The 27,524-nt window shown below is 37.4% G+C and overlaps 1 protein-coding gene across 28 annotated transcripts in view; it reads left to right on the top strand.

Annotated features, from left to right (window-relative positions):
• LOC102167823 (uncharacterized) overlaps positions 1–27,524 on the top strand; it is a 770,457-nt gene that overhangs the window by 166,201 nt on the left and 576,732 nt on the right. The window contains exon 6 of one of the 28 annotated variants that reach the window (XR_014827535.1): positions 6,743–6,881. The exons of the other annotated variants lie outside the window; for them this stretch is intronic. The gene's annotated coding sequence lies outside the window, so the exon portion shown is untranslated. Of the gene's footprint in view, positions 1–6,742; positions 6,882–27,524 lie in introns of those variants that run through there. 28 annotated transcript variants of the gene reach the window in all.

The raw sequence follows: 27,524 nt of genomic DNA, 5'->3' as shown, positions 1-27,524 counted from the left end.
AGGTGCTTTAGATGTAAAGTTAGCTTGTTTATTTGATCTTTCTCTTGTTTCCTGGGGTGGGCTTGTATTGCTCTCAGCTTTCCTCTTAGAACGGCTTTTGCTGCATCCCATAGGTTTTGGAGTGTCATATCTTTGTTGTCATTTGCTTCGAGGTATTTTTTAATTTCCTCTTTGATTTCTTCAGTGATCCATTGGTTGTTTAGTAGCATGTTGTTGAGTCTCCACGTGTTTGTGTTTTTTGCAGTATTTTTCTTGTTGTTGATTTCCAGTCATATAGTGTTGTGGTCGGAAAAGATGCTTGATATGATTTCAGTTTTCTTCAAGTTACTGAGGTTGGATTTGTAGCCCAGGATATGATCCATCTTAGAGAATGTTCCATGTGCACTTGAGAAGAATGTGTATTCTGTTGCTTTTGGATGAAACGTCCTATAAATATCCATGAAGTCCATCAGGTTTAATGCTTCATTCAGGGCCTGTGTTTCCTTATGGATTTTCTGTCTGGTTGATCTGTCCATTGCTGTGAGTGTGGTGTTCAGATCCTGCACTATTATTGTGTTATTGTTGATTTGTCCTTTTAAGGCTCTTAGCAGTTGCTTTATATATTGTGGTGAACTGATGTTGGGTGCGTAGATATTTAAAATTGTTCTATCTTCTTCTTGGATTGATGCTTTGATCATTAGGTAGTGACCTTCCTTGTCTCTTAAAATGTTCTTCATTTTAAAGTCTATTTTGTCTAATATGAATTATTGCTCCTCCAGCTTTCCTTTGATTCCCGTTTGCATGGACTATTTTCTTCCATCCTCTCACTTTCAATTTGTATGTGTCCCTAGAAGTGAAGTGGGCCTCTTGAAGACAGCATATATATGGGTCTTGTTTTTGTATCCATTCAGCCAGTCTGTGTCTTTTGGGTGGGGAATTTAGTCCATTAACATTTAAGCTAATTATTGATATGTATGTTCTTACTACCTTTTTATTAATTGCTTTGGATTTGTTTGTGTTCTTACTGTCTTCCCTTCTTCTGTTGTTCTCTCCTCTTGTGGTTTGATGGCTATCTTTCGTGTTGCATTTGAGTTGATTTTTCTTATTTGTTTGTGTATCAATTGTAGACTTCTGGCTTGAAGTTATTCTGAAGTTTTGATGTAAAAAGTCAAAACTTACATATACAAGATTATTTTAAGTTGTTGATCTTCTAATTGCAAGTGCATCTCCACTGTCCTGCATTTGCAGCCACTTCTTCTCACGATTTCTGATTTTGGTGGCATTATTGTGCATGGATTATTTTGTATCTTTGCTGTATATATACCTTTACTGGTGAGCCTTGTCATTTGTGGCATTTTTGTTTCTGGTTGCAGCCTTTTTTTTTTCTTTGCTGCCTAGAGAAGTTCCTTTAGTATTTGTTGTAAAGCTGGTTTAGTGTTGCTGAATTCTCTTAGCTTTTGCTTATCTGTGAAGCTTTTGATTTGTCCTTCAAATCTGAATGAGAGCCTTGATGGGTAAAGCCATCTTCGTTGGAGGTTTTTTCCTTTCATCACGTTGAGTATATCATGCCACTCCCTTCTGGCCTGCAGAGTTTCTGTTGAAAAATCTGCTGATAACCCTATTGGGATTCCCTTGTATGTAATTTCTTTTCCCTAGCTGCTTTCCAGGTTTTCTCTTTGTCTTTAATTTTGGTCAGTTTGATTATTTTGTCTTGGGGTGTTCCTCCTTGGGTTCATTTTATGTGGTACTTGTTGTGCTTCCTGGATTTGAATGAGTGGTTCCTTTCCCATGTTAGGGAAGTTTTTGGCTATTATCTCTTGGAATATTTTTACTGTCCCCTTCTCTCTCTCTTCTCCTTCTGGCACCCCTATAATATGGATGTTGGTGCGTTTCACATTGTCCCAGCATTCTTTGGGACTCTCTTCATTTGTTTTCAATCCTTTTTCTCTTTTCTGTTCCACGTCCGTAATTTCCACTTATCTGTCCTCCACCTCACTTATTCGTTCTTCTGCCTCCTGTATTCTGCTGTTAGCTGCTTCTGATGAATTTTTTATTTCAGTTATTGTATTTTGCATCTTTTCTTTCTTAAGTTTTGTATCTTGTATCTCTTTGCTCAGTGTTTCGTGTAAGTTATCCATCTTTGATTCCAGTTTTTTCCCAACATCTTGCATCATCTTCAGCATCAACAGTCTAAAGTCTTTTTTCTGGAGGTGATTGATATGGCTTCCTCTTTGTCTTCTGGAGTAGGATATATTTTTGAAAGTTTCTGGTTCATTTGGTTGAAGATTCCTCAGCATTTAGTTGTAATTTTGTTGTTTTTAGGAGAGAAGTTGAGCTCCAGCCCTTCTATTGTGCCATCCTTATCTCGTCCTCCTCTTCATCCTTTTTTTTTAAATTAATGTATAGTTGATATACAGTGTTGTGCCAATTTCTGCTGTACAGCATAGTGAACCAATCTTACATATATATGGTGTATATATATATATATATATATATATATATATATATATATATATATATACAACTTCTTTTTTATGCTGTCTTCCATCATGTTCTATCTCAAGATATTGGGTATAGTTCCTTGTGCTGTACAGTAGGACCTCATTGCTCATCCATTCTAAATGTAACTGTTTGAATCTACCAACCCCAAAATCCACATTCATCCCACCTTCTCCCTCGTCTCCTTTGGTAATGTCTGTCAGTCTGTTCCTGTTTTGTAGGTAGGTTCTTTTGTGCCATATTTTAGATTCCACATATAAGTGATATCATATGGTGTATGTCTTTCTCTTTCTGACCCACTTTACTTAGTATGAGAATCTCTAGTTTGATGCACATTTCTTCAAATAGCATTCATTCTTTTTATGTCTGACTGGTATCATTGTGTATATATACTCCATCTTTTTAATCCATTCATCTGTTGATGGGCGTTTAGGTTGTTTCCATGTCTGGGCTATTGTGAATAGTGCTGCAATGAACATAGGGGTGCACGTATATTTTTGAATTGTAGTTTTGTCTGGATATATGTGCAGGAGTTGGTATTGCTTGATCATATGGTAGTTCTATATTTAGTTTTCTAAGGAAAATCCATACTGTTTTCCATAGTGGTTGTACCAGTTTGCATTCCTACCAGTAGTGTAGGAGGTTCCCTTTTCTCTACACCCTCTCCAGCATTTGTTATTTGTAGACTTGTATCCTGGAGAATGTTCATTGTGCACTTAAGGAGAATGTGCATTCTTCTGATTTGGGGAGGAATATCCTGTGGATATTTTTAATTTATTTATTCATATTTATTTATTTATTTATTTTTCTTTTTTGGCTGATCCACAGCATATGGAGTTTCTGGGGATTAGATCCAAGTTGTAGTTGTGAACTATGCTGCAGCTGTGGCAATGCTGGATCCTTTAACCCATTGTGGCTGGCTGGGGATTGAACCTGTGTCCTTGGTGTTGCAGTGACACCATCATTCCTGTTGTGCCACAGCAGGAACACCCTGTGAATATCTTTTAAATACAACTGGTCTAATGTGTCATTTAAGACTGCTGTTTTCTTGTTGATTTTCTGTCTGGGTGATCTGTCCATTCATGTAAGTGGGATGTTAAAGTACCCTTCTATTATTGCATTATAGACAGTTTTTCCCTTTATGTCTGTTAATATTTGCTCTCTATGTTTAGGTGCTCCTATATTAGTTTCATATATGTTAACAAGTGTTATATCCTCCTCTTATATTGATCTCTTTATCGTATATAATGTCCTTCTTTGTCTTTTGTTATAAACTTTGTTTTAAAGTCTATTTTGTCTAGCTTTTTTTTTTTCTTTTTACAGTCAAACCAGCAGCATATGGAAGTTCCCACATCAGGGAGGGAATCGGAGCTGCAGCTGCAGGCCTGTGCCACAGCCACAGCAACACTGGATCTGAGCCGCATCTGTGACCCATGCCACAGCTTGTGGCAGTGCTGGATCCTTAACCCACTGAGTGAAGCAAGGGATTGAACCCAAATCCTCACAGAGACAACAGGTTCAGAGCCACTATAGGAACTCCTGTTTTGTCTGATTTAATCATTATTATCCCCACTTTCTTGTTATTTCCATTTGCATGAAATAGCTTTTTCCATCTCCTCTTTAAAAATGTGTGTCTTTAAAAGCTCTGAAGTGACTCTCTTATAAGCAACAGTTATATTGTCTTTTTTATTTTTTAAATCCCTTCAGTCATCCTCCGTATTTTGATTGGGGCATTTAATCCATGCACATTTAAAGTAATTATTGAGAGGTTTGTACTTGTCATTTTGATATTGTTTCCTGGTTGTTTTTTTAATTCTTTTCTTCTTTTAGTTTTTTTCCCTTGTGATTTGATTATTTTCTTTACTGGTGTGCTTGTGTTCCATTCTCTCTTGTTTTTGTGTTTCTGTTGTAGGTTTATGCTGGGGTTCATATAAGTTGACTTTTAATTACATGTCTTGGTGTGTGCCTGTTTGGATTCGTCTTGAGATCCTCTGTACTTCCTGTACCTATATATGTGTTTTTTTCTTCAGGTTTGAGAAATTTTCAGGCATAATTTTATCAAATATATTTTCAACCCCATTTCTCTTTTCTTCTGGGAATGTTTAATCTTGTTTCATAGATCCCTTAAACTATACTCATTAAGGAGTTGCTACTGTGTAGCAGTAGGTTAAGGATCTGGTGTTGTTTCTGCAGTGGCTCAGGTCATTGCTGAGGCATGGGTTTGATCCCCAGCTCAGCACAGTGGGTTAAGGATCCAGCATTGCCTCAGCTGAGGTGTAGGTCACAGTCGTGGCTTGGATTCAGTCCCTAACCCAGGAGCTTCCATATGCTGTGGGTACAGCCAAATTTTTTTTTTACAGAATAAAATACATATATTTAAACACAATTACATTCACACAGATTATTATATCATGGATCTTAAGAAAGAGATTAAGTGACTCCCTCTGGAGAAGTGGAATGGAAAATATGCTGAGACAAAAGGAAATTTATTCTGTACTTTATCCCATTTTGTATGGCTTTCATCTTTAATATTTAGTATTATCTATTTCATTTTTTTCCTTAAAAATTAGCATTATATTAAAATTGTGTATATTATGCAACTAAAGTTTATAAAAAAGAAAGCCTTATATACCATTAAATATTTTATATAGCATAATAAAAAGAATAACAACTGGTAAGAATAACAAAAATAATAAACCCTCTGAAAATAAGTAAAATATAAAATGCATAAATTGGTTAAAAAACAGTGTAACTATATAAATATGTCCTCACAATTTGTTACATCTTATTGATTCTTCAATATAGGCATTACACCATTCTAGGTGATGTGATAAACTAGACATCATAGACCTTACATTGTACCATGGAGAGAAATGGTTATTAATAATACAATTGTAGAACTGTATTATTTAATTGTACAGTGGCATTATTTAAGTATAATTATCATAAATTCTTTGATGGAGAGGAAATCAGAATCAGATATATAAGAAGACTTCAGCATTCCAAGAATGATGTCAAATGACCCCCTTCATGGTGGATTATGTACTTATTTACTATGAGATATATTTCTTCTCCAGAGACTCCTTGTTTGAGTATCAGTTGTAGATTTTTGGTTTGCAGTTATTCTGAAGTTTTGATATGAGTCTATATGTATATGAGATTGTTTTAAGCTGTTTTTCTCCTAATTGCAAGTTCATTTCCAGTGTCCTGCATTTGTACCCACCTCTTCTCATGATTTCTGATGTTGGTGGTATAATCATGCATGGATGATTTCATATCTTCACTGTATATATACCTTTACTGGTGAGCCTTGTCATTTGTGGTATTTTTGTTTCCTGTTGTTCTTTCTTTTCTACCTAGAGAAGTTCCTTTAGTATTTGTTGTAAGTCTGGTTTAGTGTTGCTGAATTCTCTCAACTTTTGTTTATCTGTGAGGGTTTTTATTTCTCCTTCAAATCTGAATGAGAGCCTTGATGGGTAGAGTAATCTTGGTTGGAGGTTTTTTCCTTTTGTCACGTGAAGTATATCATGCCACTCCCTCTGGGTTGCAGAGTTTCTGCTGAAAAATCTGTTGATAACCCTACTGGGGTTTCCTTGTATGTTATTTGTTTCTTTTCCCTATCTGCTTTCCAGATTTTCTCTTTGTCTTTAATTTTGGTCAGTTTGATTAACATGTGTCTCAGTGTATTCCTCCTTGGGTTTATTTTATGTGGTACTCATTGTGCTTGTGGATTTGAGTGAGTGGTTCCTTTCCCATGTTAGGGAAGTTTTTGGCTATTATCTCTTGGAATGTTTTTACTGTCCCCTTCTCTCTCTCTTCTCCTTCTGGCACCCGTATAGTATGGATGTTGGTGCGTTTCACATTGTCCCAGAGTTCTCTGAGACTCTCTTCATTTGTTTTCAATCTTTTTTCTCTTTTCTGTTTTGTATCTGTAATTTCCACTTATCTGTCCTCCACCTCACTTATTTGTTCTTCTGCCTCCTGTATTCTGCTGTTAGCTGCTTCTGATGAATTTTTTATTTCAGTTATTTTATTTTGCATCTTTTCTTAAGTTTTGTATCTCGTATCTCTTTGCTCAGTGTTTCCTGTAAGTTATCCATCTTTGCCTCCAGTTTATTTCCAATGTCTTGCATCATCTTTAGCATCAACAACCTAAAATCTTTTTCCTGGATGCTGAGAATCTCCTCATTGGTTAGCTGAATTTCTGGGGTTTTTCCTTTCTCCCTCATCTGAGTTATAGTTCTCTGTCTTTTCATTTTTATAGGTTTTTGGCGTGGTGACCTTTTTACAGATAATAGAGTTGTACCCTCTCTTACTTCTGATGTCTGCCCCCCTTGTGGCTGAAGTTGGTATGCGGGCTTGCTGTAGGCTTCCTGATGGGAGGAGCTGATGCCTGCCCACTGGTAGGTGGAGCTGATTCTAATCCCTCTGGTGGGTGGGGCTTTGTCTCTGGATGGGATTAGAGGCAGCTGTGTGCTTGAGGGGTTTTTAGGTAGCCCGTTTACTGAGGGGTGGGGCTGTGATCCCATCTGGATTGTTGTTTGCCCTGGGGCTTCTCAGCACTGACTTATTGGTGGGGCCAGATTTTCCCAAAATGGCCACCTCTAGAGAAAGGCATGCTGCTGAATATTCCCAAGAGCTTTGCTTTCAATGTCCTTCCCTCACAACAAGCCACATTCACCCCTGTTTTCCCAGGATGTCCTCCAAGAACTGCAGTCAGGTTTGACCCAGATTCCCTTGGAGACTTTGCTTTACCCCGGGACTCAGTGCATGTGAAAGTCTGTGTGCATCTTTTAAGAATGGCGTCTCCGTTTCCCCCAGTCCTGTGGAGCTCCTGCACACAAGCCCCACTGGCCTTCAATGCCAGATGGTCCAGGGCTCTTTCTCCCAGTGCCAGATCCCCGCACGTGAGGGTTTGATGTGTGGCTCAGAGCTCTCACTCCTGTAAGTGAGTCTCTGTGAACCAGTTAGTTTTCAGTCTGTGGAGCTTCCCACCCCAGATGTATGGGGTTGTTTATATCTCGAAATCGCCCCTCCTACCTCTTGATGTGGCCTCCTCTATTTCTTCTAGAGTAGGATATCTTTTTTAAGGTTTCTGATCCATTTGGGTGGAGATTGCTCAGCCTTTAGTTGTGAATTTTGTTGTTTTTAGGGGAGAGTATTTGAGGTCCAGTCCTTCTATTCCGCCATCTTAATCCTTTCCAATTTTTTTTTTTTTTTTGGCTGTTCTGATTGGGTGATTTCTCTTACTCTATCTTTGGATCACTTACACTTTCTTTGTTATCACCTAGTCTAATATTAATTTCTTCTAGTGTGTTTTTAATTTCAATTATTATATTCTTCAGTTTTGTCTGGCTTTTTTTTTTTTTGTATTTTTAGTTCCTTGTTAAATTCTTACTGTGGTTTTTTTTTTTTGTTTTTTTTTTTTTTGTTTTTTTTTTTTGTCTTTTTGCCTTTTCTAGGGCCGCTCCCGCAGTGTATGGAGTTTCCTAGGCTAGAGGTCTAATTGGAGCTGTTGCCGCCAGCCTACACCAGAGCCACAGCAACAAGGGATCTGAGCCGTGTCTGTGAGCTACACCACAGCTCACGGCAATGCTGGATCCTTAACCTGCTGAGCAACACCAGGGATCAAACCCGCAACCTCATGGTTCCTAGTTGGGTTCGTTAACCACTGTGCCACGACAGGAACTCCAAAATTTTTATTGTGTTTGCCTGTTCTTTTTCCAAATTGAGTTAACATTCTTACTAGTAATGCTTTAATTAGTAACTGTTTATCTGGTAATTATTTTTTCCCTTTCATTGGTTGTTTTCTCTTGTTCTTTTATTTGAAATAAATTTCTCTGCCTTCTTATTGTGCTTATTTTTTCCTGTCTATGAAATTAGGTGAAACAGTGGCCTTTTCAGTGTCTTGAAGGAGTGTCCTTGTGGGAGTGTCCCTATATAGTCTGTTTTTGCCCTGTGGCTTTGGTAGGAGAGCTAAATCTGATATGAGCACAGCCATGTTTTCCCCCAGGGTGTGCTGGCATCTATCACCTTGGTAGGAGTCAAGGCTGGGGGTGGAGGAGCTGGGCCAGAGCTATGTGAGCTGGGGCTTCTCCTGTGCTCAGTGGCCAACACTGCTCTATTGGGGTTGGGTCAGGTCCTAGGGTGCTGTATCAGAAGCCCTGAGGTTTGGGTCTGTGATGGCTCTATTCTAAGTGTGTGATTTGCCCCCTCTCAGCACTGGCCCCCTTGTTCCAGATGGGAATAATGCTGAAGCAAGAGAGGATGGAGTGGGTGCTTTGTGTGGGTTAGGCATAGGCTGTGGCATTCTTGGCCCCAGTCAGAGTCCTGGACTTTTCCTTAGATGCTGGAGATATATTCCCTACCCCATTCAGATGCCATAATGGGTCTGAAATGGCTTGGATCCTCATAATTGCATACTATTCTCAGCCATGTCAGCCCTTGTCCCTGGGGCATGTGCTGGGATAGTCACCGAAATTGGCCAGTGTACCAGGTACTTTCAGTCTGCCCTCTCCACCTTGTTTTGAGTGTAAGCAAGCATGTGTGTGCTCTTTTATGAGTGGAGTCTAGATTTCTTATAGCCCCACTGGTTTTTCATCTAGCCAAGGAAACTTGTCCTCCTTCTGTTGGACTCCAGGGATGGGGTGCACAATATGTGGCTCACACTGCTCACTCCCTAAGGAGGATCTCTGAGCCTGTGTTATCTCCTCTTCTATGTCCTCTCCTAGGGGCACAGATCCTGACCTGATTTCTTCCCTTCCCTTTCTAACTGATTCTGTGAGGCTTTCTTTCAGGTTTGATTGTATAAGAGTCCTTCCAGCCTCCACTGGAAGAGTTTTCAGTGAGAATTTCTTCATATGTAGATGTATTTTTGATGTGTTAGTGGGGGGAGGTGGGTTGCACACTTTTCTACTCCACTGTCTTGGTCACCCTCCTCATCCAGACAAATTTTAAAATTTATTCCTTTGGAGGAATTTATAATGAATTGAATTTGGAGTTTGTTATCAATAATAAATTTATCATCCCATTGGAATTATTCAGAAAGCATCCTGCTTTCCAAATTAGAGCCCTCGGTGTGTGCTTAAGGATTGCCTGAGTGACTAAATATCCATTCTGCTACTGTTGATTTAAAACAACTATACCACCAGTTATTTCTCCAACAAAGATGGATTTATTTGGGATCAGTAGAGAATTGCAGTACAGGGTCTGCAATCATGGTAAGCCACATGCAAGTCCCCATAAAGCAAGGGGAGAAGAGAGCTTTTATATAGAGGAAAAGGAATTTGGGAAGGCTATAGTAAACAAATAGTTTATGGCTGCATCTTTGCCAGGAAAGAAGAAGAGTCTTCCAGTTGGGCTCTGCTATCATTTCAGGGCATGAGTGCTCCCCCTTCTGATGTCCCAATTCTACTTAATTGATGGTTTTGTTTATTAAGTTTTTATACTACCTAGGGCACAATGGATATTTTAGACCTGGTCTTTTCCTCTACAGACTCTAAACATCTCCCCTGATAAAAGACATAAGACAAATATTTTAGCTATTTGGTATAATTTTGTTACAGATTTCTAGGATGCATTTTCTTAAAAAAAATTCCTATGTTGCTTCCAAACTAAGTCAAGGGGCTAATAAAAGACACTGGAAGGGTCTGAGTTTACAGGATGATAGATGTTATGGATTGAGTTGTTCAGTTCTTTTTCTAGTCTCCTGCTATTGCATAGTCCTGTGTGCAGGTACAGAAAGCTAAAAACCGTGTTTCCCAGTTGCATTTGCTCCTGGGATTCCAGATGGGCTGTATGGTCCACCAATCAGATGCACCCATGTGAGACAAATTTGGAACTGAGATGAGAAGCCAGAGAGGCATGGCATGGGGGATCTACTTGCTGAAGTATATTGTAGTATAAGAAACATGTTTGGAACCAGCAACTCTAATAGTCAAATAATATTCTAAAGTCATTACAAAAAACTCTTTGTATGGTTATATTACCAACCATAGATAATTGGTTAAGCTTATTTGTTTCAGATTATTTTGAGAGTTGCTTTTTAATCACTTAAAAATATGCGAAATATATTTCATCTCAAACATATTCATCCCAAAGTTGAAACAGTAACGATATATTTTGAAAAGTTTAGCTACCATTCCTCCCCTACCTCTTTTCTCCTCCTTTCTTCTTTATGTAACAGATTAAAAAATTTAGTTTTTGGTTTATTTTTCCAGTATTTAATTTTGCAGCTATATTGGTTACACAAAAGGTAGATATTTTATTTACTGTTGTGCTCCTTGCTGTTTTCCCCATAACATGTTCTTCAGATTGTTTCCCATCAGGATAAGGCATATGGGGGTTTTTCATTCTCTTGTCCAGCTACCATGGCTAATATCCCCAACACAATACATAATGAGGAGACCTCTATTCCCCATTCAGCAAAATGCTGGCTTAGTTGTGGGGTTGTATGTGTATGAAATTGTATATTAGTCAAACCAGTATTTGTCAATTCTTCCGTAATTGAGTATTTCCTAAAATCAGAAATGGGTGTCAGATTTTTTCAAATGGAGACAGAAAACATACCTGTTATTTTACAAAGAATTTTAAAATAATTAAACATGTAACTAATTGAAAAAATAAGAGACAATTAGGGTATCGGGAGGTAGCAGAAACTGTAAAAAGCAGCTAGCACATGTAGTGTTGGGAGAATAGGAAGAAGAGGGGCCCCAAAGAACTCAGAGCTCTGAAGAGTCCACTGCTTGGCTGGTACCCAGCCTCTGAGTTCAGAGAAGGAGTTCCAAGAAGCCAAATCTACACCTCTGGGGAGGAGGCACTGGTTGGCTGGAGGAGCAAGCTCTGGAAATATAGCTAATTAAATTCAAAAGCTGCTTCTGGAAGAAACCACATGAGGTAACAAAACAAGGTTGGGATGATATGGGCAAGAGGAGAGGGCAGATAAGGTGGAGCAAATCCTCTACCTCCAATTCCCCATGCTTCTACTCTCCCTCCAGTGCCCTCTACCCACCTTCCCATCAATAGCAGAGTCTGATCTTGGGCAGCAGACCAAGCTGCAATGTTTGCAGGGTCCCACCACAGAGAAGAGATAGAAAGGTGGTCTTGAAGCTAGTGATGACAGCTAGTTAACTGGTGCAACACCTCTAGAAATGACATGATTTTTGTTTTGGAGATATGGCAACCATGAATTACATGTTAATGTAATTAAGCTTTCTAATACTAACTTCTTTCCTGGATTGGATGTGGTCATGATGAATTATTTTCATAATGCTATACTGTTTGCTCATATTTTATTTAAGATTTTTAGTATTAGTATTTGTATGTGAAATTGGTTTATAATTTTTTAAAGAAAATATTTATCAGATATTGATATTTATGTTGTTTGTCTCATAAAAAGAATTTTGATATTTTAATTCTTTCCCCAGGTTCTGTAACAGTTAAAGTAGTGTTGGGGTTATCTGACTTTAATAGATTGCTAAATTCCCCTGTGAAACCATCAGGGCCTGGTGAATTATTTGGTGAGAATATTTTTATGATTTTTTTCTTAACTTCTATAGTAGTTGATCTTTTCAAATTTTTTCTCTAAAGGTTCAGATTTGGCAAATTGTATTTTCCTAAAAATTAGTTATTTTAATTAGGTTGTCAAATTTATTTGGGTAAAGTTAGCAAGGTATTGTCTTAAGATATTAAAAAAATTCTCTATTTCAATGGGAATTTTCCCCTTGTCTCATTTTTTTTGCATATTTGTGCTGTCTTTTTTTCTTGCTAGTGTTTCTCCACTTTGTGGATTTTCCTCCCAAAACAATGGCTTTTTCATGTATTTATTCATTTTACTGCTTTTTAGTTTTGAATATAATGTCTGATCTTTATCTTTTATTAATTCATGTCTTCTGCTGTGTTGCATTAGCTTTCTTTCTATTTTTTATTGACATAGATATTTAATACTATGATTTTTTTCTCCTCTGAGCACAGCTTAACTGTGTTTTGTAGTCTCTAGCATATGTCTACAAGTTTCTCCTTTCATCTCCTATAATTTCTGCCTGGCAAACTTTCTGTGTTATCAGGTGCATAAATATTAATAACATATCTTCATTATGAATTATTGCCTTTAGCATTAAAAATGTTTTTCTTTGTCCCATTTATTGCTTTTTGGCTGGAATTCTACTTTGTCTGGTATCAAGATATGCCTAATATGAATTTCCTCATCCTTTAACTTTTATCCTTTTTGAATCTCTTCACTTACTTGTCTTACTTGTTTAGAGAACAAAGTTGAATTTTGCTTTGTAAATCAAGTTGATAAAACATTGTATTTTACAAATTAGCTTTGCTCATTCTGGTTTTTTTTTTGACACAAATGACATGTTAAATCTCAGTTTGACCCTGCCCTGCTTTATTTACTCTTTTATTGGGTATTGACATTGGTATTTAGCAAGATTTGTGTGTGTTCTAGTAATTACCTCTATGCTAATTAATGATTTGTATAAAATTCTAGTTATCTTTTTCTTTAGATACTATCTGTTGGTACTTGATAGTACTTGAGCAATATGGAAATTATAGAAACTACTTCTCTTGCCTCCCTTTTCCTAACCTTTTAATTTTAGAAACTAGTTTTATTTTATTGTTAATCTTTGCACTCTTTAATTTACTTAAGCTTCTTTTACTTGTCTTGTCAGCCTCAAGTGACATCTTTTTATTCTCAGCTAACATTAATAGGCAATCAGTGATCTTCTAATTTACAATTATTCTGTTATCTCCTGGTCTACCCTTTGATAAAGTGTATATTAAAATATTTTGCTCCTTTTCTTTTCAAACTGAGTTATTGTTTCCTTATTGAGTTTCGAGAGTTCTTGATACAAGTTTATTTAAAAAACTGGGATTTGCAAATATTTCCTTCCAGTGTATATTTAATCATTTCATTCTATTAACAGTCTTTTGAAGAGCAGTTCTTAATTTTGTTTAGCCAAATTAATAAAATTTTTTTTTTTGTAGATCATGGTAAGAAATCTTTGTCTAACTCAAAATCAGAAAGATTTTTTCCGTTGTTTTTGTCTAGAAGTTTTATGATCCATTTTGAGTTAACATTTGCATATGGTGCAAGGAATGAGTCAACATTATTATTTTTTTTTCATTTGACTAATTGTTTTAGCCCTATTTGCTAAAATAACTATCCCTTATCCATTGTATTGTCTGTGATCCTTGGTTGAAAATTAGTTGTTTATATTCATACTTCTGGTCTCTCTATTCTGTTACATTGATCTCTTTTTGTATCTTTATGCCAATATGGCACTATCTTGATTACTATAACTTTATAATGTTATAAATCAAGCCCTTTGTTTTCAAAGTTGTTTTGGATACTCTGTATATCCTTTGCAATTACATATGAATTTTAAAATCACCTTGCCAATTTTTCCAAAAAAATTGACTAAGATTTTGATTTGGATGATGTGCTGTATCTATATAGATCAATTTGGGAAGAACTGGCATCTTAACAATATTGAATCTTCATGTACATTTTATATTTCTTCACTTGTTTATATCTTCTGTAATTTCCTTCAACAATGTTTTATAGTTTTTGGTGTATAAATCTTACATTTTTCCCACCTGCTCCTAAATATTTCATAATTTTATGCTATTATAAATGTTTTTTTTTAATTTCAAGTTCTGCTTTCTCATTGCGAGCATATAGAATATGATTGATTTTTTATATTGGTCTCCCATTCTTCAAACTTTATAAACTCTCTTATTACTTCTAGGATTTTTTTGGTAGATCTGTGGGAATTTCAGGGTGAAGGACAATTTTATACGTTACTTGCAATCAGGATGCTTTTTTATTTTTTCCCCTTCCTTGGCTTATTGACTGGATAGAATCTCCTGTACAATGTTGAATAGAAGTGGTGGGATCAGAAATCCTTGGCTTGTTCCCAATCTTGTGGGAAAACATTTAGTATTTCACTAATAAGTATGATGTTGACAGTAGGGGTAATTTTTTTTTTCCAGTATGTGCCCTTGATCAGGTTGAGAAGGTTCCTTTCTAATCCTAGTTCACTGAGAGGTTTTTGTCAGGAATGAATGTTGAATTTGTCAAATGTTTTTCTGTGACTACTGAATGTTCATAGAGTTTCTCTTTTTTAAAATTTGTTAATATAGTGAATTATATAGATTGATTTTGAATATTAAGTTAGATTTCAATTCCAGGGATAAATTCTACCACTGTACCATGGTCATAACCATGATATGTTGTTCTTTTTTGGGGGGGGGGCTGCACCCATGGCACATGGATGTTCCCAGGATAGGGGTCTAAGCGGAGCTGTTGCTGCTGGCCTACGCCACAGCCACAGCATTGCCAGATCTGTGCTGCATCTGCAACCTACACCACAGCTCATGGCAACACTGGATCCTTAACCCACTGAGCAAGGTCAGGGATCAAACCTACAACCTCATGGTTCCTAGTTGGACTTGTTTCAGCTGTGTCAAGACAGGAACTCCTATTCTTTACATTTATTATTGGATTCAATTTTATTTAAAAAAAGAAGTTTTGAGTCTATGCGCATGAGGGATGTCAAATTGTACTTTTATTGTCAAGTAACTCTTATGGTGATGAGAGTACTTTTGAATTCATTGGATGAATGAGAAAGTATTCATTCTAATTAAATTACTTGGAACCCCACTTACAGCAATGGACAGATCAACCAGACAGAAAATCCATAAGGAAACACAGGCCCTGAATGAAGCATTAAACCAGATGGACTTCATGGATATTTATAGGACATTCCATCCAAAAGCAACAGAATACACATTCTTCTCAAGTGCACATGGAACATTCTCTAAGATGGATCATATCCTGGGCTACAAATCCAACCTCAGTAACTTGAAGAAAACTGAACTCATATCAAGCATCTTTTCCGACCACAATGCTATATGACTGGAAATCAACAACAAGAAAAATACTGCAAAAAACACAAACACGTGGAGACTCAACAACATGCTACTAAACAACCAATGGATCACTGAAGAAATCAAAGAGGAAATTAAAAAATACCTCGAAGCAAATGACAACAAAGATATGACACTCCAAAACCTATGGGATGCAGCAAAAGCCGTTCTAAGAGGAAAGCTGAGAGCAATACAAGCCCACCCCAGGAAACAAGAGAAAGATCAAATAAACAAGCTAACTTTACATCTAAAGCAGCTTGAGAGAGAAGAACAGACAAGACCTAAAGTTAGTAGAAGGAAAGAAGTCATTAAAATCAGAGCAGAAATCAATGAAATAGAAGCAAAGAAAACCATAGAAAAGATCAATGAAACAAAAGGCTGGTTCTTTGAAAAGATCAACAAAATGGATAAACCCCTAGCCAGACTTACCAGGAGAAAAAGAGAGAGGACTCAAATCAATCAAATTAGAAGTGAAAAAGGAGAAGTAGCAACGGACATCACAGAAATACAAAGGATCATAAGAGACTACTATATGCAACCATATGCCAATAAAATGGAAAACCTAGAAGAAATGGACAAGTTCTTAGAAAAGTACAATCTTCCAAGACTAAACCAAGATGAAATAGAAAAGATGAACGGACCCATCACAAGAACTGAAATTGAAACTGTGATTAAAAGACTTCCAAAAACTAAAGCCCAGGACCAGATGGCCTCACGGGCAAGTTCTATCAAACATCTAGAGAAGAGCTAACACCTCTCCTTCTGAAACTGTTCCCAAAGATCGCAGAGGAAGGGACACTCCCAAACTCATTCTATGCGGCCACCGTCACCCTGGTACCAAAACCAGACAAGGACTCCACAAAAAAAAAAAAAAAAAGAAAACTACAGGCCAATTTCACTGATGAACATCGATGCAAAAATCCTCAACAAAATACTAGCAAACCACATCCAACAATACATGAAAAGGATTGTACATCATGATCAAGTGGGATTTCTCCCAGGGATGCAAGGGTTCTTCAATATCCGCAAATCCATCAGTGTGATACACCACATTAACAAACTGAAGAATAAAAACCATATGATCCTCTCAATAGATGCGGAAAAGGCCTTTGACAAAATCCAACACCCATTTTCTGAAAAAAACCCTTCAGAAAGTGGGCACAGAGGGAACCTACCTCAACATGATAAAGGCCGTATTTGACAAACCCACAGCGAACATCATTCTCAATGGTGAAAAGCTGAACGAATTCCTGCTGAGATCAGGAACAAGACAAGGATGTTTGCTCTCACCACTACTCTTCAACATAGTTCTGGAAGTCCTAGCCACAGCCATCAGAGAAGTAAAAGAAGTAAAAGGAATCCAAATTGGAAAGGAAGGAGTAAAACGATCCCTATTTGCAGATGACATGATCCTATACCTAGAGAATCCTAAAGACTCTACCAGAAAACTGTTAGAGCTCATCCACGAATTTGGCAAAGTCGCAGGATACAAAATCAACACACAGAAATCGACAGCGTTTCTATATACTAACAATGAAAAAGCAGAAAAGGAAATTAGGGAAGCAATCCCACTTACCATCGCATCCAAAAGAATAAAATACATAGGAGTAAACTACCTAAAGAGACAAAAGACCTGTGCTCTGAAAACTACAAGCCACTGATGAAAGAAATCAAAGATGACACAAACAGATGGAAATGCTCGTGGATTGGAAGAGTTCATAGTATCAGAATGACTGTATGACCCAAGGCAATCTACAGATTCAATGCAATCCCTATCAACTTACCAAGGACGTTTTTCACAGAACTCCAACAAAAGATTTTAAAGGTTGTTTGGAAGCACAAAAGACCCAGAATAGCCAAAGACATCCTGAAAAAGAAAAACGGAGCTGGAGGAATCAGGCTTCCTGGCTTCAGACTACACTACAAAGCAACAGTCCTCAAAACCACATGGTACTGGCACAAAGACAGAAATATAGATCAGTGGAACAGGCTGGAAAGCCCAGAATTCAACCCACGCACCTACAGCCAACTCATCTATGACAACGGAGGCAAGAATATACAATGGAGAAAGGACAGCCTGTTCAATCAGTGGTGCTGGGAAAACTGGACAGCCGCATGGAAAAGAATGAAATGAGAACACTCCCTAACACCATACACAAAAATCAACTCCAAATGGATTAAAGACCTCGATGTAAGACCAGACACTATCAAACTCCTAGAGGAAAACATAGGCCAAACACTCTGTGACATGAACGACAGTAACATCTTCTCAGATCCACCTATCAGAGGACTGACAACAACAACAAAAAATAAACAAATGGGACCTACTCAAACTTCAGAGTTTCTGCACAGCAAAGGAAACCCTAAACAACACAAAAAGACAACCCACAGAATGAGAGAACATCTTTGCAAGTGAATCGACTGACAAGGGATTCATCTCCAAAATTTATAAACACCTTCTGCAGCTCCATACCAAAAAAACAAACAACCCCATCCAAAAATGAGCACAAGATCTAAACAGACAAGTCTCCAAAGAAGACATACAGATGGCCAAGAAACACATGAAAAGATGTTCAATGTCACTCATTATTAGAGAGATGCAAATCAAAACCACTCTGAGGTACCACCTTACACCAGCCAGAATGGCCATCATCCAAAAGTCTGCAAACAATAAGTGCTGGAGACGGTGTGCAGAAAAAGGAACCCTAGTACACTGTTGGTGGGATTGTAAATTGGTGCAACCACTGTGGAAAGCAGTATAGAGATTCCTCAGAAAACTAAACATAGAACTACCATTGGATCCAGCAATCCCACTCCTGGGCATCTGTCCAGAGAAAACCACGACTCGCAAAGACACATGTACTCCAGTGTTCACTGCAGCACTCTTTTCAATAGCCAAGACATGGAAACAACCTAAATGTCCATCGACAGAGGAGTGGATCCAGAAGATGTGGTACATATACACAATGGAATATTACTCAGCCATTAAACAGAATGAAATACCAGAATTTTTTGCAACATGGATGGACCTAGAAACTATCATGCTGAGTGAAGTCAGCCATACAATGAGACACCAACATCCAATGCTTTCACTGACATGTGGAATCTGAAAAAAGGTTAGATGGAACTTCTTTGCTGAACAGATGCTGACTCACAGACATTGAAAAACTTATGGTCTCCGGAGGAGACAGTTTGGGGGGTGGGAGGATGTAGGGTAGCATATAGGTGGGTCTTGCTTTTTGGATGTAGGGTAGCATATAAGTGGGTCTTGCTTTTTGGATTTAATCTGACAATTTTTGCCTTCTAATTGGTGTATTTAGACCATGTACATTTAATATTATTGTTGTTCTTAAATTTAAATCTATTGTCTTATTTGTTTTGTTATTGTCTCATCTGTTTTGGTTTCCTCTTCTTTTACTGACTTTTTTGGATTAAGTATTTTATGTGATTTAATATCATGTACTTTGTTGGTTTATTAGTAGTGGCTCTTTTGATATTTTTGTTGTTACTTTAGAACTTATAGTACATAACTAACTTATTGCAGACTACCTTCAAGTAACATTATACTACTTAATGAATACTATAAGAACCTGATAGTAGTATACTTCCATTTCCCCCCTCCTAGTCTTAAGCTTATTTCTGTCATACATTTTATATTCACATATTTATACAAACCTCATACTATGTTATTATTATATCTGTATCAGACATAAATATATTTATCTTTATTTTTCATAAAGGCATTTTAAGTATGTTTATTCTTTAAATAAAGATATTTAAATAATAATATTCTTACATATTTTATTTATGCCGTTGCCAGTGTCAGTGGGGTCTTCATACATTTGTACAGAACTACATTTCCCTCTAGCATCATTTTCCTTCTAATGAAGGATTTCCTTTATCATTTTTGTATTATGAGTCTGCTGGTGATAAATGATTTCAGCTTTTTTATATCTGAAAAAATATTTTTTTCTTCTGTTAATTTTGAAACATGTTCATGCTGGATATTATGCTAGGTCAACTATTTCTTTTTTCTTCTCTGTGTTTTAAAGATTTGCTCCATTAAATTCTTGTTCGAATAGTTTTCAATAAGAAATGTGTCATTATCCTTCTCTTTGTTTACCTGTATCTGTTATGATTTTTTCCCTTAGCCACTTTAAAAATTTTCTCTTTGTCACTGATTTCAAGCAAGTTGTTTATGATATGCCTTAGTCTAGTTTTCTTCATGTTTCTTGTGTTTTGAGTTAGTTCACTTTCTTAGATCTGTGATTTTACAGTTTTCATTAAATTTAAAAAATTGCAGCCATGATTTATTCAAAAATTTTTTGGCTTATATAGTTTATCAAATATATCAAAGTTTATTTGTATTTGTATTGTATTTGTATTGAAGGAAAGAGCAACTTGTTATGTTATGTGATACTGGCTAACGTGCTGCGCCTTGTACAAAGCATAGTACATGCATTATTTCAATGCCATTTCTTACTACCATGCTATTAGGTAGCAACTTCTAATCTATATGAGAACATTGGGCCCAGAAAAGCTAAGTGAGTGTCCCAAGAATGTGGTGAAGCCAGAATTTGAATCTTTCTCCTAAATTTAAAACTAATCTACTCCACTTCTTTGAAAATCCTACCCACTTCAGGAATCTTATACTTTATGGACCAGAAGATGAACTTAATCTGGTCCTCCCCTACTTTTTTTTTTAATATAATAATTTTTATTTTTTTCATTATAGCTGGTTTATAGTGTTCTGTCAATTTTCTAATGTACAGCATGGTGACTCAGTTATACATACATGTATAGATTCTTTTTTCTCACATTATCATGCTCCATCATAAGTGACTAGATATAGTTCCCAGTGCTACACAGCAAGACCTCAATGGTTATCCATTCCAAAGGCATCTGTTAACCCCAAGTTCCCAATCCATCCCGCTCCTTCCCCCTTCTCCTTGGCAACCACAAGTCTACTCTCAAAGTCTGTGATTTTCTTTTCTGTGAAAGGGTCATTTGTGCTGTATGCTAGATTCCAGATACAAGTGATACGGTATTTGCCTTTCTCCTTCTGACTTACTTCACTTAGTATGAGAGTCTCTATTTCCATTCATGTTGCTGCAAATGGCATTAGTTTGTTCTTTTTTATGGCTGTGTAGTGTTCCACTGTCTATATATAACACATGTTCTTAATACAATCATTTGTTGATGGACATTTAGTTGTTTCCTTGTCTTGGCTATTGTGAATAGTACTGCAATGAACGTGTGGGTGCATGTGTCTTTTTCAAGGAAAGTTTTGTCCAGATGTATGCCTGAGAGTGGTCTTCACTCTTCTCTTTTCTCCTTTAGGGACTCCATTTGCATTTATACCAGGTGGCTTGAAATTGTCCCACACTTTACTTATGATGTGTTCATTGTTTTTATTTTACTTTCTCTCTGTTTCATTTTGGATCATTTCTTTTACTTTCTGAAGGAAGTGGTTTGTTTTCTTGTAGAAGTTTCTGCAGTTTGAATTTACCAGTTTTCTCTCTATTCCCTGTATTCTGTGTCAGTTGGTAGTTAGGTCTGGAGGCTTGATCAGATTCAGATTCAGTTTTTTTTTTCAGTGGTGCCACATGCTTCTATCAGGATTCACATAATGTCTGATTTTTTCCTTTTGTGATATTAACAACCTTCAACAATCACCACTATCTTCAGTCCATATGTCAGTTTATTTCTAATAGATTTCTCATGAATGCCTCACGGGGATAATATTTATTGAGTTCTTGCTTTTCAGAGATCTTCTTCAGCTTTTATATACTTAAGGAGTAGTTTTTCTCGATGTAAAACCCTTGGCTTACATTCCTTTCCTGGAATATCTTAGATATGTCACTCAATTGTCATTTGACACACAGTGCTGCTATTTAATGGCTAATGCCAATCTGATTTCTTTTCCTTTTATTTTTTTAACTGAAGTATAGTTGATTTACAGTCTTGTGTTATTTTCTGCTGTACAGAGAAGTTCATGGCTTTTAAAAAATTTTCACTAAAGTGTTATTCCATAAACATTACTGTCATTATACAACTTTCATTTTTAGACTTAAATTGTTTTTTAAATCTATCCGTGTTAATATGTTCATAGAGATCTGTATATATAACTTCTTATAGTTGCTGTGTGATATTTTCCCATTGAATCAGTATACCACATTTCATTTACCAATTTACCTATTCATTTGCATTTCAGCTATTTCAAAATTTTTCCCCATAACAAAAAATGCAATAAAAATTGTCATATTTTTTGAAATCATATCATATGTGAGAGTTGCTATAGTATTTATATATAAAAATTAGTTTTAATCTTCTAAAATTTAAATAACATAAAAGTTTTGTAAATGAAATATGGTATACAAATGTTAGGTATTGTAATTATCTTAGATTCTGGCCTTTTCCAAAATTTCCAAAAGCTATCTTAATGTTTGGATACCCACTCTTTTGAATAGGAAAGACCTTTTTTTAAAAAAAATAAAAATTATTAAAATAAACATTCATTTCCCTTTGCAAGTTCCTTGAATCTGTCTGTAGCCTTTCCCTTTAATGGCTTAAGAGACACATAAAGAAACACACACCCACACACAACAGAGATTCTTATGTGAAAAATCCCTGTTTTAGTAGATTGCTGTGGCGGTTACCCTTGTAGTTTGTTCTAAATCAAATAATCTAAGAAGAAAGAGGAGGAATATATAGGTTTTTCATTCTCTATCCATATCTTGGGGTTTCTGATACGATCCAAGCAGTTCTAGCCAGGCAACTTAGCCTGAACTGGAACAAAGGTTCTTAGTTGCATAATATTTTATTTTATTTTTTTTTATTAACTAATAGGTGAGCCTGATTCTTTGGCCTGGAGGCCTGTGCTCTTCATTTGGGTAAATTAATTTAGGAAACAAGTTCAGTTCCTTGAATTTCCTGTGTATTCTTTTGTGGAGGAAAGCAGTGATCCTGGTGTTTTTAGATGTAGTCCAGGCAGCTGTGACTGCCTAAAACTAGAGCAGGTCAATTTTCTCTTTTACTCGATTCTCTGTTTTATAAATACATTTATTTGTTCATTTGTTTGACAGAACTTTATGAAGCACCTGCTGTATGACAGGCTTGATAGGAGGTAGGGATGCAAAGATGACTATGATCATGATGACACCGATATCTCCTTAATAGCTGGAGGGTACCTTTCCCTTGTATGAAAATACTGCATTTATCAATTTCCCTATTCATTCACATTTAGATTGTTTCATAATATTTGTTAATTATTCCAGTCATTTTTACCTTTTAGTTGCTTTCATTCTCACAGTGGCCCTATGGTGTTGGCAATTTTGTTATTGCCCCCATTTTACAGTTGAGGAAATGAAGACACAAAAAGTTTAAGTAATTTTCTCATAGAGTGGTAAACCTGAGATTTCATCCTAGGCATCCTGGCTCTGAAGACCAAAATTTTCTGTTCCCTCTAACCTGCCTCAGAAGTAGTTACTGTCTTAAGGATTCACAGGAGGCTACTAGCTTGACATATAAATAAACAGATTATAGTACAAAGCAATGAGAAACAATAGAGGAACAATTTAAAGTACAGATGTGGCACAGAGGAGAGAGGACCAGTTAACCCTTGGGAGTAAGAAGTTTCTCAGAGAAGTTGGCTGTTTTGGAGGATACATAGGCTCCAGACCAATCTCTGTAAATTGTTTGAGAAGGGCATTTGCACACATCCAGGCACAAATAGTATGAAGTCATGAACAACAGTATGGTTCAATGGACAGAGCTGCTCTTTGGAGTGAGTCCCCTGGGAATCAGAAGTTCAGGCCCTGCCACTTCTGAGTCTCAGTGGCTTTTGGCAAGCCACTTAACTCACCCCATGCGATTGTCACTTAACAACCTCACATAGTTGGTCTTCGTTGCAAAGGGAATAATTAATGCAGAAGTGCTTTGTAAATGGCAAAGTGCTAGACAAATGTAAAGGGCTTCGGCATTACTTAAAAGGAAAAATAAAGCCCCTCATGTTTCACTGGGAAAATGTGAATGGTGATTCTATGTCCTTGCTCTAGTGACTGCCAGATGAAACTAGATTAATCTCTAAGTTCCAGCCTTGAACCTCTCAGGAAAAACGTCAAGCATCACGTTGCACTAGAAATTCTGAACTGTGTGGTGTTGACCTGATATCAGGAGACCTGGCAGTGGGCTGAGGATGTGCGTCTCCATTCTAGTTTGCAGTTAGAGCCCCTCTCCCTCTCCAGGCAGAAAGCAACCATTTCTGTATAATAATTAGAATTGATGTACTAGTAACACAGTCACCAGGAGTTCCTGTCCTGGCACAGTGGTTCATGAATCCAACTAGGAACCTTGAGGTTGCGGGTTCTATCCCTGGCCTTGCTCAGTGGGTTAAGGATCTGGCATTGCCATGAGCTGTGGTGTAGGTCGCAGACATGGCTCGGATCCCGAGTTGCTGTGGCTGTGGTGTAGGCCAGTGGCTACAGCTCCGATTCGACCCCTAGCCTGGGAACCTCCATATGCCACAGGAGTGGCCCTAGAAAAGGCAAAAAAAGACCCAAAAACCCTCCCAAAAACCACAGTCACCAAAATGGTCTAAGCCACCAGAATGACTGCTGGTTAACTCTGAATTAAAAGAGGGACTTTCCCTAAAATAGTTCTCAGAAACTGTGGAAAGTACAAATGAGCTGAGGGTTTGTCCTGGGAGGATTTAGCAGATTAGCTCTTTTGTTATAAGGGTTTCATCTGTGATTCAATCTATAATTCCAAAAACTCTTATTTCTAAGATCTGACAATTCTTCCACCAATGACAATAGAGACAAAAAATTGAAATTACATAGGTTTCTCTAGGTCCCGAGTCTCTTCAATTTCCCTAGCTCCCTGTTGAAGGAGCTATTCATTCAGATCATGGAAAATTGACATTCAGGGGGTCCATCCAGGTCTACTCTGCTGAATGAAATGGCTGGAGGAATCCCCTTTGGATGACTCATGATGATATTGGCAAGGAAGTTCTCCTCCCCTCCAGTTCTGTGTCACTCTAGGGAATGAGGATTGGCCCCTGGGTTCACCTGAGTCAGGAGAGGTTTTCCTCTTTGGAGTCATTCACTGGGTGAGGCCACAGAGAGGAAGCTACCAGGTCTGAAGGTCTAGGGGTCAGTGTGTCCCTTTGCTTGTTGGTGAGCTCTCTTTTATGCTGGACTGAGTGGGGGAAGATGTGGCAATGATATGCACCAAGAAGGAGAAGCAATGACACTTCTTTGAATGAAGATGCTCCATTAAGGTAATGGCTACCTTTATGACTCACCTTGACTCCCTAGCTCAGCAGGCCACTGCTCTCCTGGTCCTTTCCACCCAACCACACAGTGTGTACCTAGGCCTGGAGATTACCCAACTCTGATTCCTTATGAAGCTTCTAGTCAAAGAATCCCTTCCACAGTTCACTGTGGTCTGTCCTGTTCTGGCTGCTGTGAAACTGCTGTGGATGTACACAGTCCCTCCAGGAAGCTTCACAGTGATGACCAGCTTGGAAGACCTGCTGCCTTTGACTCAGGAAGTCTTAGATTTCATCCGACAAAAACTTTACAGCTTTTTACAGCTTTACAACCTCATCCCAGGTCTTGAGGTTCTGAACTCCCCACTTGCTTGCTTTCTGGCAGTTTCCACCTAATTGACGCCATGGCTGCTGTAAGCTACCCACTTTGAGGTTCTCATCTTTGTCCAAGTTATTTTAGCGCATTTTCTTGTTCTAAAGTATGTATTTTGAATTTGGTTTTACCTTGAATGACTAATTTATTTAATGGAAATAAATGGTTATAAGCCCCCAACTCTTTGTGTCCACCTTAGCTAAAGTCATAGTTGAAGGCCAAAGCCATATGATTTAGCAGTATATAATGCTTTGAGAGGATGAGCAGTTATTGACACATGTGCATTTGAGAGCACACAACACTGGGTCAATTTCAGTTACTAGTTGTTTAAATCCTCTCAGCTTATGGCCATCCAGTGACCCCACTTGTGGTCACAGCTAAAGGTGCATTTTGCCCTCATCTCCTACCTCTCTCTCCCTTGTTCAGTACACAGGTCTCCTTGCTGTTCCTTAGACACTCCTTTGGTTTGAATGTTTTCCCTCAGGTGACCACAGGGTGGTGCCCTTACCACCGTGGGTCTTTGTCCAAAAGTCACCTTCTCAGGGATTTGTCCATCACTGTGTAAAAATGCAACAGCTTCCCAGATCAAGTATCTCTTCAACACCTCTTTTTCTTTATAGTTCTTACCACCATTGGACATACTCTCTGTTTTGTTTATTGTATGTGTCTCCCAACCAGAATGCAGCCCTTAAGAGGACAAGATTTTTATCTGGTTTGTTACCAATACTTAAGTGAGTGTCTGGTGTGAACTAATGTTGAATGACTATCTTTTAGTGAATGGATGGACATTATGTCTTTTTATAACATTAAAATTCTGAAGAATTTTATTTGAAGACATTTTCCCTTTTATGATATCCCTTCAAATAAAAACTAAATGGCTCTAACAGAATAACTTTAAAACAACACAAAAATCTCACTTTCTATAGATACATTTTCAAGCTACCTGTTTTCTGCTTTCTTTATTTTTTGAAATTCTTTTTTTTGGGGGGGGCAATAAAAGTAATAGTGAGATTATTATGAGAAGTTCAAAAAAGTATAACCAATTTAAATTGCTAATAATCCCACAGAGTTAACCACTGTTAGGATTTTGATGTCCTTCCTTCCAGGCACCTAAGCATGCACGTGTGTGCACACACACATTTTTATGAATAAATAATTTTATATATTTACACATATATGTATAAAAGTTGAGATTGTATTGTGTTTAATTTTATTATGTACTATGCCAGGAGCACAGTATGCAACATTATCTAAAATGTTTATGTTCAGAGGTATTTTAATATTGTACCTATAGTCTATCATAATTTGTATAATTCGTCTGAAAGATAGTTTTTCATGTTCCTTTGAATGACAATTTCATTCCTTTCATCTGTTTTATTTGTTGGTTTTTAACAGCTCTTTCATTTATTTTAATTCTTTTAGCTTATTTTGCTTATATATTTTACTATAATCTTCAGAGTTTAGGCTTTTGTCCTTGTAATTTTTTTAAAATGCCATTTTCTCTAAGGGGTTTAGTGTCATGGCCTCTTTACCTTTAATTCTTTAGTTTTATCTATGTCTTACCTTCTTTATATTTTATAAATTGTTTCCTTTTTCCATGATATATTTTATAGGGTTTTTACTATAGTCATTTGGGCAACAGCAGTGTGATTTATTGCTTGTGGCACTTCCTCTCCTCATCTCTCATAGTCTCATCCTAACTCTCTCAGAAACCCCTTCCTTTAAAGAACGTTCTCAGGGCATTGATGATTTTCCCTTGTGGCTGGCCGAGTCACACCCCCCTGGAATCACATTCTGGCCATCTTTTTGGGAAGGAAGGGACATTCTGAATTCTAATGTCTTTTTTAAAATTATTATTTTAAAAGTATATTTGGTTTACAATGTTTTGTCAGGTTCTGTTGTACAACAAAGTAACCCAATCACACATATTTCCCTGTGCTGTACAATGGGATCCCATTGCCCATCCATTCCAAATATAACAATTTGCATCCAAAAAACCCCCCAAATGCCCATGTGCAGCCCTTGGTATAAGCCATGCAGGAATGTCACCCAGCCTGATGGGAGGGGCCATGTGAATGAAAGCAGACCATCCTTGGGAAGCTGCTCTGTGGAGCATTTGTAGCCAGAATGCTGGCATAATTTCTCCCTCAGCCTCTGTTTCTACCACTTTTATTCGAAGTTTTTGACTGATTTCTTTTTGGGGCAGGGTAACAATTTTGAGTCCTCTCTGTACCCCAGTCAGGCCCAACGAAGAGCTGACTGGAGCTAAGGTTACTCCCACAGACTTCACTGCCAGAGACTGGAGGTCCTCATGCATGAAACAGACCTGCCAAATTGCAGCATTGGAGGCTTGATCTTAAAAGTGTGAGGAAATGGCTGTCGATGGGATGCTCTTTCCCTGCATCTTGAGGGGTAACTGAGGAGACAAGGGCCCCTGTGAGGTGTCCATGGTCATAGGTCCCTTCATTG

This window comes from Sus scrofa, chromosome 14, assembly GCF_054392235.1.
Source record: "Sus scrofa isolate SSC_HxYL_T2T_F1_AM1 chromosome 14, Sscrofa_HxYL_maternal_Yorkshire_Landrace_v2.0, whole genome shotgun sequence".
NCBI classification, from domain to species: domain Eukaryota; kingdom Metazoa; phylum Chordata; class Mammalia; order Artiodactyla; family Suidae; genus Sus; species Sus scrofa.
The sequence above is the reverse complement of the archived record's forward strand: the minus strand, read 5'-3'. Positions and strand labels throughout refer to the sequence as shown.